At 43.5% G+C, this 14,909-nt stretch overlaps 2 pseudogenes; both read right to left on the bottom strand.

The window, feature by feature from the left end:
* Positions 1-10,679: 10,679 nt before the first annotated feature.
* On the bottom strand, positions 10,680-11,783 carry LOC138997072 (mitochondrial genome maintenance exonuclease 1 pseudogene; annotated as a pseudogene).
* A 909-nt stretch (positions 11,784-12,692) lies between these two features.
* On the bottom strand, positions 12,693-13,132 carry LOC138997207 (FUN14 domain-containing protein 1-like; annotated as a pseudogene).
* Positions 13,133-14,909: the final 1,777 nt, after the last annotated feature.

The following is a 14,909-nucleotide window of genomic DNA, read 5'->3' as shown; positions in this document are numbered from 1 at the left end:
TTCCATCCATGCTGTTGCAAATGGTAAGAATTCCTTCTTTTAACAGCAGCATAGTATTCCATCATGTAGATGTACCACGGTTTTCTAATCCATTCATCTACTGATGGGCACTTAGGCTGTTTCCAGATTTTAGCTATGGTGAATTGTGCTGCTATGAATATAGGGGTGCATATATCCTTTCTGATTGGTGTTTCTGGTTTCTTGGGATATATTCCTAGAAGTGGGATCACGGGGTCAAATGGGAGTTCCATTTTTAGTTTTTTGAGGAAACTTCATACTGTCTTCCATAGTGGCTGCACCAGTCTGCATTCCCACCAGCAGTGCACGAGTGTTCCTTTTTCTCCACACCCTCTCCAGCACTTGTCTTTTGTTGATTTGTTGATTTTTTGATGATAGCTATTCTGACAGGTGTGAGATGGTACCTCATTGTTGTTTTGATTTGCATCTCTCGGATGATTAGTGACTTTGAACATGTTTTCTTTTGTCTCTTGGCTTTCTGGATGTCTTCTTTTGAAAAGTGTCTATTTAGGTCCTTTGCCCATTTTTTTGATTGGATTGTTTATCTTCCTTTTTGTTAAGTTGTATGAGTTCCCTATAAATGTTGGAGATTAAACCCTTATCAGTGATAACATTGGCAAATATGTTCTCCCATGCAGTGGGCTTTCTTGTTGTTTTGCTGATGGTTTCTTTTGCTGTGCAGAAGCTTTTTATTTTGATGTAGTCCCACTTGTTTATTTTCTCTTTAGTTTCCAATGCCCTAGGAGCTGTATCGGTGAAGAAATTGCTTTGGCATATGCCTGAGATTTTGATGCCTTTGGATTCCTCTAGTATTTTTATGGTTTCTCGTCTTACATTTAAGTCCTTTATCCATTTTGAGTTTATTTTTGTGTATAGTGTAAGTTGGTGATCTAGTTTCATTTTTTTCAATGTATCTGTCCAATTTTCCCAACACCATTTATTGAAGAGACTATCTTGACTCCATTGTATGTTCTTGCCTCCTTTGTCAAATATTAATTGAACATATTGGTTCGGGTCGATTTCTGGGCTCTCTATTCTATTCCACTGATCTATATGTCTGTTCTTGTGCCAGTACCAGGCAGTTTTGAGAACAGTGGCTTTGTAATACAGCTTGATATCTGGTATTGAGATCCCAGCTACTTTGTTCTTTCTCAGGATCGCTGCAGCTATTCGGGGTCTTTTTTTTTTATTCCAGATGAATTTTTGGAGAGTTTGTTCTAGGTCTGTGAAATATGCCGTTGGTATTTTAATGGGAAGTGCGTTGAATTTATAGATTGCTTTGGGTAGTATGGATATTTTAATGATATTGATTCTACCAATCCAAGAATATGGTATGTTCTTCCATCTGTTTATCTCTTTTTTCAACGTCCTGTAGTTTTCTGAGTAGAGGTCTTTTACCTCTTACTTAAGTTTATTCCTTGGTAGCTTAATTTTTTTGATGCGGTGGTAAATGGGATTGTTTTTTTAGTTTCTCTTTCTGTAAGTTCACTATTGGTGTATAGAAATGCCATGGAATTCTTGGGGTTAATTTTGTATCCTGCTACATTGCCGAATTCCTTTATTAAGTCTAATAGTTTTTTGATGGAGTCTTTAGGGTTTTTTATGTCCAAAATCATGTCATCTGCAAATAAGGACAGTTTTACTTCTTCTTTTCCAATTTGGATGCCTTTTATTTCTTCTTGTCTAATTGCAATGGCTAATACTTCCAGTACTATGTCAAACAGGAGTGGTGAGAGTGGGCATCACTGTCTTGTTCCTGCTCTTAGGGGAAATGGTGTTGGTTTTTGTCCATTGAGTATGATGTTGGCTGTGGGTTTGTCATATATGGCTTTTATTATGTTGATGAATGATCCTTGTATTCCCACCTTGCTGAGAGTTTTTATCAAAAATGGGTGTTGGATTTTGTCAAATGCTTTTTCTGCATCAATTGATATGACTATGTGGTTTTTTTCTTTCAGTTTGTTTATGTGATGTATCATGTTTATTGATTTTCGGATATTGTACCATCCTTGCATCCCTGGAATAAATCCTACTTGGTCATGGTGTTTGATCTTTCTGATGTACTGCTGGATTCGATTTGCTAAGATTTTGTTGAGGATTTTGGCATCTATGTTCATGAGGGATATTGGCCTGTAATTCTCTTTCATTGTGTTGTCTTTACCTGGTTTTGGTAATAGGGTGATACTGGCTTCATAGAATGAGCTTGGAAGTGTTCCTTCCTCTTGAATTTTTTGTAGTAGTCTGAGGAGGATAGGTTTTAGTTCTTCCTTGAATGTTTGGTAAAACTCCCCTGTGAAGCCGTCTGGTCCTGGGCTTTTGTTTGCTGGAAGCTTTTTGATGACTGCTTCAATTTCTTCCATAGTTATTGGCCTATTGAGATTTTTAGATTCTTCCTGATTAAGTTTTGGAATATTGTATTTTTCTAGGAATATGTCCATTTCCTCCAGGTTGTCTTATTTGTTGGAGTAGAGTTGTACATAGTATTGTTTAACAATCATTTGTATTTCTGTGGGGTCTGTTGTTATTTCGCCTCTATCATTTCTGATTTTGTTTATTTGGATCCTCTCTCTTTGCTTCTTGGTGAGCCTGGCTAGAGGTTCATCAATCTTGTTTATCCTTTCAAAGAACCAGCTCTTGGTTTCATTGATTTTCTGTATTGTTTTTTTGAATCTCTATGTCATTTATTTCTGCTCTAATCTTTATTATCTCCTTCCTTCTGCTCACTCTGGGGTTTTCTTGTTGCTCTCTTTCTAATTCTTTGAGTTGAAGAGTTAGATTATTTATTACCATTTTTTCTTGTTTTTTGAGATAGGCCTGTAGAGCTATAAACTTCCCTCTCAGGACTGCTTTCATTGTGTTCCATAGGTTTTGGGTTGTTGTGTTTTCATTGTCATTAATTTTCAGAATGTTTTTAATTTCTTCTTTGATCTCATTGGTAACCCAATCAATATTTAATAACATGCTATTCAGCTTCCAAGTGTTTGAGTATTTTGGGTTGTTTTTATTGTAGTTTATTTCTAATATTATGCCATCGTGGTCTGAGAAGATGCTTGGTATGATTTCAATCTTCTTGAATTTGGGGAGACTTTGTTTGTGATCCAATATGTGGTCTATTTTTGAAAATGTCCCATGAGCACTTTAGAAGAACGTATATTTTGTGGCTTTGGGGTGAAATGTTCTGAAGATGTCAATCAAGTCCATCTGATCTAGTGAGTCATTTAGGATTGCTGTTTCTTTGCCGATTTTTTGTCTAGAGCAGGGGTGGGCAAACTTTTTGACTCGAGGGCCACAATGGGTTCTTAAACTGGACTGGAGAGCCGGAACAAAAGCATGGATGGAGTGTTTGTGTGAACTAATATAAATTCAAAGTAAACATCATTACATAAAAGGGTACGGTTTTTTTTTGTTTTTTTTTGTTTTTTTTTTTTAGTTTTATTCCTTTCAAACGGGCCGGATCTGGCCCGCGGGCCGTAGTTTGCCCACGGCTGGTCTAGAGGATTTATCCAGTGATGTCAGTGGTGTATTAAAGTCCCCTACTACTATTGTATTGTTGTCGATCTCTCCCTTGATATCTTCCAGGAGTTTTTTTTTTTTTTATGTAGTTGGGTGCTCCTGCACTGGGTGCATATATGTTTATCAGGGTTATATCCTCTTGTTATATTGATCCCTTTAGTATTATGAAGTGGCCTTCCTCATCTCTTGTTATGACCTTCACTTTGAGTTCTATTTTGTCCGATATAAGTATTGTTACCCCAGCTTTTTTTTCATTTCCATTTGCCTGAAAGATATTTTTCCATCCCTTCACTTTCAGTCTGTGTGAGTCCCTTATTCTGAGGTGGGTCTCTTGTAGACTGCAAATATATGGGTTATGGTTTTTTAACCATTTAGCCACTCGATGTCTTTTGATTGGAGCATTTAGTCCATTTACGTTTAAAGTTATTATTGAAAGGTACTTGTTTGTAGCCATTTCTTTTTTTGTGTGGCTGTTCTCTTTCTGAGCTTTTTATTTCTTCTTTTTACACCAGTCCCTTTAGCATTTCTTGCATTGCTGGCTTGGTGGTGATAAACTCCCTCAGCCTTTTTTTTTTGTCTGTGAAGCTTCTTATTTCCTCTTCAATTTTGAATGATAGCCTTGCTGGATAGAGTATTCTTGGATTCAGTCCTTTGCTTTGCATCACTTTGTAAATTTCCATCCATTCTTTTCTGGCCTTATGTGTTCCTGTTGAGAAATCATTTGATAATCTAATGGGAGATCCCTTGTATGTAAGTTTCTGTCTTTCTCTTGCAGCCTTTAAGATTCTCTTTTTGTCCTGAACATTTGCCATGGTAATTATGATGTGTCTTGGTGTGGGTCTTTTCAGGTTCACCTTGTTTGGGACTCTCTGTGCGTGTGTGACTTTTTTCTTCCCCACCTCAGGGAAGTTTTCTGATATTATTTCTTCAAATAGGTTTTCTAACCCTTTTTCCTCTTTCTGTTGTTCTGGCACCCCTATTATTCATATGTTGTTTCGTTTCATGTTGTCCCATAGCTCCCTTAGGCTCTCCTCTTGTCTTTTAATTTTTTTCTCCAATTGCAGTTCAGTTTGGGCGTGTTTTGCTTCCCTGTCTTCTAATTTGCTAATTCGGTCCTCCGCTTCTCCTAGTCTACTGTTGAAACTTTCAATGGTGTTTTTTATTGCAGCTATATCACTCTTCATTTCTTCTTGGTTCTTATGTAATTTGTTGATTTTTTTCATCTGTTTCTTTTTGATTCTTACATAAGTTGTTAATTTTTTCATCTGTTTCTTCTTGCTTCTTGCATAAGTTTTTGATTTTTTCCTCCATCTGGTTTATGCATTCTAGGACCCTTAATCTGAATTCTTTTTCTGTCATGCTGAATGCCTCTGTTTCACTTAGCTGCTTTTCTGGTGAGTCTTCCTTTTCTTTCCTTTGTGGGTTTCTTTGTCTACCCATGTTTGATCTCACCAACATATCTAGATGTTGAGTCATTCAGGGGCTGCTCCTTGGGTGGCAGTGGCTTCTTGGGCTGTGGTTGCTCCTCGGGTGGTTGTGGTAGCTGCTGCTCCTCAGTTGGCAGCAGCTCCTCTGGTGGGTGCTGTTCATAGCTGTGGTGGCTCCTCTGGCTGGTGGGGGGAGGCTTCACATACAGCTGCTGTTCCTCAGACAGAGGGTGTGCTGATCACGAGGCTGCTGTTCCTTGGATGGGGATGGGCTACACATGCAGCTGCTACTCCTTGAACTGGGCAGACTGCTCACGTGGCTGCTGATCCTTGGATGGGGGCTGGCTGCACGCTGCTGTTGTTCCTCTGATGTGGTGGGCTGCTTGTAGGGCTACTGCTCCTAGGACTTGGACAGGTTGATTGCAAGTCTGTTGCTCCTTGGATGGGAGTGAGCTGCACCCGTGGCTGCTCCTCGTCGGACAGGGACATGCCACTCACCCGGCTGCTGCTTGTTGGACAGGTGCAGGCTGTTATCACTCTGATCCTTGGACTGGTGAGTGCTGTGCAGGGCTGCCTCTCCTCGGACGTGGCTGGTATGCTCGTGTGGCTGCTGCTCCTCAGACTGGGGTGGCTGCTGCTGCTCCTCGAATGGGGCCAGGCCGCTCACAGAACTGCTGCTCTTCGGATTCGGCAGGCTGCTTACGCCGCGGCTGTTGCTTGGACGAGGGCAAGATGCTTGTGCAGCTGCTGTTCCTCGGACTAGTGCAGGGTGTGCACAGCTGCTGCTCCTCGGATGGGGGCAGGCTGCGCAGGGCTGCCGCTCCTCAGACATAGGAAGACTGCTCGTGCAGCTCCTGCTCCTCAGACAGGTCAGGCTGCTCGCGTGGTTGCTCCTCCCCAGACAGGGCAGCGGGCTGCTTACACAGCTGCTGCTCCTTGGACAGGGGAAGGCCACATGAGGCTGCTGCTCTTAGGCTTGAGGCAGGCTGCTCTCGGGGCTGATGCTTCCTGAACAAGAGCATGTTGCTCATGTGTCTGCTGCTCATGTGGTTGAAAAAATAATGTGAAAAGAAGTAGGAAATAAAGGAACAAAGAAAAATAAGGAGAACAAAGAAAAAAGCCAAAAAAAAGCTAACAATAATAAAAAATAAAAATGAAAAATTGAAATGTCATTCCTTTGGCTGGCTTAAGATCCCAGTTTTCTGGAATCTTCACTTGATTTTTAGATTCACTTGTTGATAGATGTGTATTTGTTGTTCATAACTTGTATCTTTACCTTTTTCTTCTTCTTCCTCTTCTTAAAGGATCCTTTCAGCATTTCATATAATACTGGTTTGGTGGTGATGAACTCCTTTAGCTTTTTCTTATCTGTGAAGCTCTTTATCTGACCTTCAATTCTGAATGATAGCTTTGCTGGGTAAAGTAATCTTGGTTGTAGGTTCTTGGTCTTCATCACTTTGAATATTTCTTGCCACTCCTTTCTTGCCTGCATAGTTTCTGTTGAGAAATCAGCTGACAGTTGTATGGGTATTCCCTTGTAGGTAACTGACTGTTTTTCTCTTCCTGCTTTTAAGATTCTCTCTTTGTCTTTTGCCCTTGGCATTTTTTAAAAAATAATTTTTATTTCTTGAAGTATTACAAAGAGATTACATATGTCTCCTTTTTCCCCCCCTTGACATTCCCCTAGCCCCTACCCCCTAGTGTCTTGTGTCCATTGGTTATTCTTATATGCATGCATATAAGTCCTTCGGTTGATCTCTTAACACCCCCCCAAACCCTCCCCAGGCTTCCCACTGTAGCTTGACAGTCTGTTCAATGCTGCTCTGCCTCTGCATCTACCCCTGTTCATCAGTCTATACTGGTCCCCATTATCTGTCCCAACCTCACTGGAGCCATCCCAACCTCACCGGGGCCGTTTTGTCCTCACCAAGGCCATCTTGACCTCACTGGGGCCGTCGAGACCTCACCAGGGCCATCCCGACCTCACCAGGGCCATCCTGACCTCACTGGGGCCATCCCTACCTCACCAGGGCTATTCCTACCTCACTGGGGCCGCTTCAACCTCATTGGGGCCGTCGTGACCTCACCGGGGCCGTTTCCGCCTCACCAGGACTGTTTCAACCTCACTGGGGCCGTCTCAACCCCCCCGGGGCCATTCCGACTTCATGGGGCCTTTTTGGCCTCACCGGGGCTGTCCCAGCCTCACCGGGGCCGTCCCGACCTCACCAGGGCCGTTTCAACCTCACCGGGGCTGTCCCAACCTCACCGGGGCTGTCCCAACCTCACTGGGGCCGTTTCAACCTCACCAGGGCCATCCTGACCTCACCTGGGCCATTTCAACCTCACCAGGGCTGTCCCGACCTTACTGGAGCCGTCCCGACCTCAGCAGGGCCGTCTCGACCTCACCGATGTTGTCTCAACCTCACCGGGGCCATTCTAACCTCACCCAGGCCGTTTCAGCCTCACTGGGGCTGTCCCAACCTCACCGGGGTCGTCCCAACCTCACTGGGGTTGTCCCGACCTCACCAGGGGCAGTCTCGACCTCACCAGGGCCGTCCTGACCTCAACGGTGCCATCCCAACCTCACCAGGGCAGTCTCAACCTCACCAGGGCCGTCTCAACATTTTTGGGAGCATCCTGACCTCACTGGGGCTGTCCCCGCCTCACTGGGGCCGTTTCGGCCTCACTGGGGCTGTATCGGCCTCACCGGGGCCGCCCTGACCTCACCAGGGCCGTCCCAGCCTCACTGGGGAAACATGAAGTTTGGCACTCTGTCCCCTGCTGGGCAGTTCCCCACCAGACAAAATCTTCAGGCTTTCCTGGTGGCTGAACATCCAGTACGCCTGCTCGGAGTTTGCCCTCCACCAAGTGCACAGACTGCCCGTCTGCCGCCCCCCAGCGTCCCACGCGAGACTGGAACCGGTGGGCGTGCTTGTGCACCTGCTGGTACAGCAGTTCCACATCGCTGGCCCAGCCGGGCCTGGCCCTGGCCTGCCCCAAACCCGACTCTGCCCCCCGAGTGCATCCCTCCTGGATGTGAGGAGCCAAAATCTGCAGCCTGCTGGGTTGGGCTCTGTACTTGGTGCCTCTGCACATCCTACCCAGTCTCAATGCTCTTCTTTCTATGCGAGGAGTTGAAATCTGCAGTTTGTTGGGTTGGGCTCTGTACTTGGTGTCTCTGCACATCCTACTCAGTCTCAATGCTTTTCTTTCTTTCCTTCCAGTTGTAGAGCTTCCACTGGGCCAGCTTTCCCATGGTTCCGTATGATAGCTGTTTGTCCTATAGTTGGTAGTTTTGATGTTGTTGTGGGAGGCAGCACGCACAGGTCTCTTACTTATGCTGCCATCTTGGTTCTCCTAGGTCTGCTTCTTGAGTGTGTCTCTCATGGGTGTGAGGAGTTGAAGTCTGCAATTTGTTGGGCTAGGCTGCAAAAGCGCAGGTGGGTCTTTTTGTGCACCTGGCACAGCTTGGATGGGGATGTAAATTGATTAGGGCTGGGTCTCAGGGAATCACCAGGGCGGAGCAAATAGCAATGGCAGCATCTCCGCGGCTCCTCGCCTCTCTGGGACACTGGGGCTTCGTGTCCCCCAGAGCCGGCGAGCAGCTGCACGACAGAGCCTCCCTCGCTTTCAGGCTGTGAGAATCAGCTGTGTCTACAGTGGGAGAACTTCTGTGCTGGAGACACCCTTCTGGGGAAAGATTTGCTTCAGTGGGGCTTTGGTGCACACTGAATCTTCGCCCTGAGTGTGTCCCTTATGGATCTGAGGAGTTGTTATCTGGATGGTCCCACTCTGACCCCTGGGTACACTGGCTCTTGGAGCTCTAAGGAAGTGCTAATTTAGCCTTTGCCTGAGGCTACCCAGCAGGAGCTATGGAGAGATCTGCAGATTCCTCTTCTTTGTTTGGGATTTGGAGGTGCCCAGATGAGGCCCAGCTGTGAAGCAATGCAAGCTGCTGTGGGGCTTTGGCCCTTCTTTTGGATGTTCTGGGTCTGTCTGGCCCAGCTGCAGTTTGTTAGATAATTTTCAGATTGCAAAGGGCCAGGTCATTCATATGCAAAAGCCTCTGCACATAGCTTGGGTGGGGTGGGGTCTCAGGGAATCAACAGGGTGGAGCAAGCAGCTATGGCTGCTCCTCAGTCCTGCCCTAAGAGGCCCCATGTCTCAGTGTCCTGTGGTAATCGCTGCAAGCATCTCTGAGAGAAAGTCACCCTCGAGTTCCAACCGATGCCAGACAGTCCAGTTTCTCCCCGTATGGTCTGGGTCCCCAGAGACTCACCCGGAACTGGAGTTCAGAGCAGTCGGGAGTTTGAGACTCCCTCCTGATTGAAAAAAACAACGGTGTCAAACCAGTTTGGCTCAGTGGATGGAGCGTCGGCCTGCGGACTGAGGGGTCCCGGGTTCGATTCCGGTCAAGAGCATGTACCTGGGTTGCGGGCACATCCCCGGTGGGAGATGTGCAGGAGGCAGCTGATCGATGTTTCTCTCTCATCGATGTTTCTGGCTCTCTGTCTCTCTCCCTTCCTCTCTGTGAAAAATCAATAAAATATATTAAAAAAAAAAACCGTGTCCTCAGTTGCCAGCCCTTTCCACGTGAGCCTTCGTACCTCTGCACTTTACTTCCGCACCTCCTCTGAGTCTCAGTGTGCTTTTCTCTTTCCTTCTAGAGTTGTAGAATTTCCACTCAGCCAGCCTTCCTGTGGTTCTGGGTGATGTCTGTTTTGTCTTTTAGTTGTATTTTTGAAGTGGTTGTGTGAGGCAGCAATTTCTGGTGTTTACCTATGCCACTATCTTGGTTTCTCTGTGCTTTTTTTTTTTTTTTTACTCACATCTTGTATTTTATTTATAATTATGGCCAATGAAAGAAACAAATTAATTGTAGCATCCTATGATTTTAACAGTAACTGTAACTTAAATGCTAACCCACTCCATAAAATAGGTACCCATCCCCCAAGGCTATAGTGGGGATTTATTTGTTTCCCAAACCCAGTGACAACTAATAGTTTTATTACTTATCAAACACCCCCCAAAATATATTGTTTCCCATAGGTGAAAAATTCCACAAATGATACATTTTCTCTATGGACATGATTCAATTACTCAAAGCAGAATATAACTACTAAAATACCTACAATTACTTCTTGGGGTTATTTGGTGGTATGCCAAGGCAATGCCAATGATATGGTGAATATGCTCCATCTTTCTCCAGAGCAATTATTTATTTGAGGCTAAGGAGTCACATATTTCTTTTTCAAAAATGTTAAATGGAAATTTTCGTTCCCAAAGAAATAGATAGAGAACCCCAATATATAAAACAAGTTCTAGGAAACTGTTAGCAGTAGTAGTTGGCTGATGTGAGTTCCCCCTCCACACACCCTGGGACTGCCATGCCCCTTCCCTTCTGGTGTAACCCTGGGGAAATGCTTGGCACACCAAGCCTCATTGCCCTCCAATTTTAGTTCAAAGACTGGGCAGGCTGCCCAGGACACAGAGAGGTTCCATGGGGTCCAAGAGCCACCAACACTGCCAATCCAGCTTGACCTTTTTTCAAGTTAATCATAGTCAGAGGTAGCATGGCTGATCTTTTGTATGCGGAAGTCCAGTATTTTATATCTAAACTTTTCTGGCTTTTCAGTCTTTTTCTTTTTTATTGCAATAAATTTTAACAAATTAATATTTCTGCTTTGTGTTAAAGCAGCTCTCAGATCCTGTGGGACCTCCATCTTAGGTCACAGTAAACAGCAATATATTTTCCCAAACTGTGAGAAAGTGCTGAATGCTTCCAAATAGCATCCTGCCCCTAATCTGGTTTCTGAATATTCTGGTTCTTTTCCTTTTTTGTATATTCTTCTAGTCGAAGAAGCCATTTTGTCCAGTACTGGGAACACAGTTGTGTCCATGAAATGTGGGTGGGCAGGGGATCCATCTTTGTAGGTCACCACAATTAAACCACACCGAACCTGAAAGCTATAGTTGGCATCATGGTTTATGGCACCCATGTATGCCACAACCTGCAGTGGATTGTCAAATGTATTTTGGATAAGAGGTTTTGGTTTTTCCGATGTTTTCTAATCAATCACACACAGGTTGCCTTGATACTCAGCCACACAGTCCAGCAGACCTACATACTTTAAGGTCTCATGTTGAACAGCACTTTCAAGAGCTTGAACTCCACTGACATCTTTCAGAATATGCTGGATGCTTTCGATGTAGCCAGACTCAAGATTTTCATCTCCCTCTTTTAAGTTCCCCTGAGGTGAAAGCATGCTTTCCAAGGCTTCATGGAACTGTTTCCCTTGTAAAAATAAGTTTGAAGTATATTCTGCAAAGCCATCCTCTCCCAGTTCCAGAATCATCCGCTGTTTCCACCTCTCCAAATAGAAAATCTGTTCTGATGTCATGGTCTGCTGAAGGACCCGGGTCACACTTGGTATCTTATTCCTTTGCAAAGGTATTTTTCAAAGGAACTGTCGCAGCACTTGTTGCATTTGGTTTGCAGCTTCTCTCTGGATTGAAGAGAGGAAACCAGTTTCCTGGAATACTTGCTTCCTCATCTTGCTTTGGGAGTTTACACTTACTCACAGGTTCATAGAGTAAAGAATCTTCCTCAAACAACGATTCTGGAGTCTGAGCAGGGCCTCTGAATGACAAGACAGACTGTACTAAATCAGAGTACTTTTCTTGGTTCACCTCTTCATAAGGGTTCACTTTTTTCTTCTGGCCACATGAATAAGAGAACGTGGAGAAACCCAGATGTGGGGATAGTTCTACAGAAAATCGCTTTGAACTTTTAAGCTGCCTGCAGATGGTCTGAAATGCCTTCATCTTTAGACTTTTCACTTCCCTCTAGTCTCCTTGCAATGCGGAGGGTCTTTTTAGTTTTTGCATTCCTCTTCGGACGCATATGCTCATTGTTCCCGCGCTTTGGTCTCAAATTAGGCTTCCCCGGGCTATTTTATTGATTTTTTACATAGAGGAAGGGAAAGGGATAGAGAGTTAGAAACATTGATGAGAGAGAAACATTGATCAGCTGCCCCTTGCACACCCCCTACTGAGCATGTTGTGCCTGCAACCAAGATACATGCCCTTGACCGGAATCGAACCTGGGACCCTTCAGTCTGCAGACTGGTGCTCTATCCACTTAGCCAAACCGGTTAGGGCGCAAACATATCTTTTAAAATAAGTCAGCCCTAATGTTGAAGCTATAATTCAAAATGTTAATTATTGGCAATATACTATAAAGCACAATGAAGGACCCTTGATTTAAATAACTGAAAGCCATGCTTTGCTCAGGGTGCTATGGCACACATACCATTTGGGTTGTTTTACAGCAGATGCTAGTTTGCCAACCTTCAGATGGCAAAATGCTGAGTTGTGTTTGATATTGTCCTGCCAGCTGTTTCTCGTTGCCCTAGAGCAGTGATGGCGAACCTTTTGAGCTTGGCGTGTCAGCATTTTGAAAAAACCTAACAACTCTGGTGCCGTGTCACATATAGAAATTTTTTGATATTTGCAGCCATAGTAAACCAAAGATTTATATTTTTGATATTTATTTTATATATTTAAATGCTATTTAATAAAGAAAAATCTACCAAAAAAATGAGTTCGAGTGTCACCTCTGACACGTGTGTCATAGGTTCGCCATCACTGCCCTAGAGAGTCTGGTGGCATGTAATGTTGAGAGATCACCTTGTGGCCACCACTTCTTTTCTCACAGGCAGAACATTCATATCCTTATGATTCGAGGCCTAGCAAAAAGCCTCCCATGCCAATTGGATATCGCAATGTTCTGTTTGACAAATTCTGTTGCCTCTTCAATTATGTTGTTGATTTTGGGTTCTGCCTTATTTGCTCGTTTCTTAATCTGTCATTTGCTTTGTTTACACTTTTTTTTTCATTGATCTGCACATAGTCGCTGTGACAAGCAATCCAAAGGAGAAGACCGCCACCACCTACTGCGGTTGCTGCACATTTTCCAATTTTCTGAAACAAAAATCCTGCAAACCAGCCAGTCATTCTGCCCATTACAATCTGAGCGGCTGCTGAGTATTTTTCTACCATCAGTCCAGACTGTGGCCCCAAACAGGATTCCACCAGTCGTGTCTTCTTGAATGCTCAGCTAAATCCAACATTTGGTTTTCATATTCTTGGTGAGGGGGGTTCTGGTTTGCCATGATACCGTAGCCTGCAGTCTGTATTGAAAGTGGTCCGTGCCCACCCTCCTCTCACTCCAGTACTTAAAAAAACAAAACACCTCACTTGAGGATGAGAGAGAGAGAGAGAGAGAGAGAGAGAGAGAGAGAGAGATATGAGAGAGAAACATCAATGAGTTGCCTCCCATATGCCCCCGGACCAAGGAACCAAAAACGATGCTCCAACCAACTGAGCCATCAGGCCAGGGCATCTCTCTCCACTACTTTAAGAGCCTTTATCTTTTTTTGTTACTGATTTCTATTTTGGGGGGGCAATGTGGAAGACTGTATTATCTAAGACATTATTTCTCCAGCATTTATTAAGGTTTGTATCTTGGCCTGGTGTGTGGCTAATATTTGTAAAATTTCCATGTGTGCCTGAAATTAATGGTGATTCTTTACTTAAGAATTTAGAGTACTATAGTGGTTGCTTGGATAAAACTAAATAAGTATCTTTTTCAAATATTTCATACATTTACTAATTTTTTATCTGTTTGATTTATTGATTACTAATGCATAAATGAAGATCTTGTACTTTAGGGCTCTGTTGTTATGTGTCAGGACTTTTATATTTTTCTGGCACATGACTCCTTTCATCACAATGTTCTTGTTATTCCTAATAATCTCTTTTTGCCATGATGTCAATTCTATCTCATAGAAACACAGCCACACTCTTTCTTTCAAGAGACATTAGGCTGGTATATCTTCTCCCCTTCATTTCCTTTTTCCTTCCTGTGCCTTGTGAAATCTATTTATTTTATTTTTAAAACATTGATTTCAGAGAGGAAGGGAAAGGGAGAGAAACATCAATGATGAAGAGAATCATCAATCGGCTTTCTCCTGTACCCTCGACTGGGGACTGAGCCTGTAACCCAGGCATGTGCTCTGATTTGGAATCAAACCATAACCTCCTGGATGCTCAACCACTGAGCCATGCTGGCCAGGCTATTTAAAAAATATTTGATTGATTATTGATTTTAGAAAGAGAGGAAGAGAGAGGGATAGAAATATCAATGCATGAACATCAATTGGCTGCCTCCTGCACACCCCTGTTCTGGATCAAGCCTGAACCCTGGGCGGGCCCTGACCAGGAATCAAACCTGCGACTTCTTGGTACATGGGTCAATGCTTAACCACTGAGCTATACTGGCCAGGTGATATTCATTTCTTATTCAATCTGTGAGTGTGGATCATTGCAGGTTTATTAATTGGCAGGTATAGTCTGTTTTTACTTCTTGAAATATCGATTTATTCTTACTGTTTATTTTATTTTTTATTTACCATGCTTTTTTTCATAATCTTTCCCCACTTCCACACCTCCTATTAGATTTAGTTTTCTTCAAAACAATAAATATTATAATTATTTTCTTTTTGTAGTTACCTGTACATTTAAAGCATTTTTGAGAATATAATACATAGTATATAAAGATGCCTACATATACTGTAGAGGTGCAGCTCAATAAACTTTCACAAGTTGAGTAACTCCCTGGACCACTGCCCAGATGAGGAAATACATGTTTATCAGCACTTCAGATGCCTCTCGTGCCCTGTTCAGGGACTCACCCTGCAGGAAGCCCGTGTCTTTAAAAATATATATATATATTTTTGATCTCAGAGAGGAAGGAAGGGAGAGATATAAGCATTGATAATGAGAATCATTTATCGGCTGCCTCCTGCACATCGCTATGGGTAACCTGGGCATGTGCCCTGACTGGGAATTGAACCTTGACCTTCTGGTACTTAGGTTGACACTCAATCA

This window comes from Myotis yumanensis, unplaced genomic scaffold (assembly GCF_028538775.1).
Source record: "Myotis yumanensis isolate MYYU_CA2020_CCGP unplaced genomic scaffold, mMyoYum1.0.hap1 SCAF_18, whole genome shotgun sequence".
Taxonomy (NCBI): Eukaryota; Metazoa; Chordata; class Mammalia; order Chiroptera; family Vespertilionidae; genus Myotis; species Myotis yumanensis.
The sequence above is the reverse complement of the archived record's forward strand: the minus strand, read 5'-3'. Positions and strand labels throughout refer to the sequence as shown.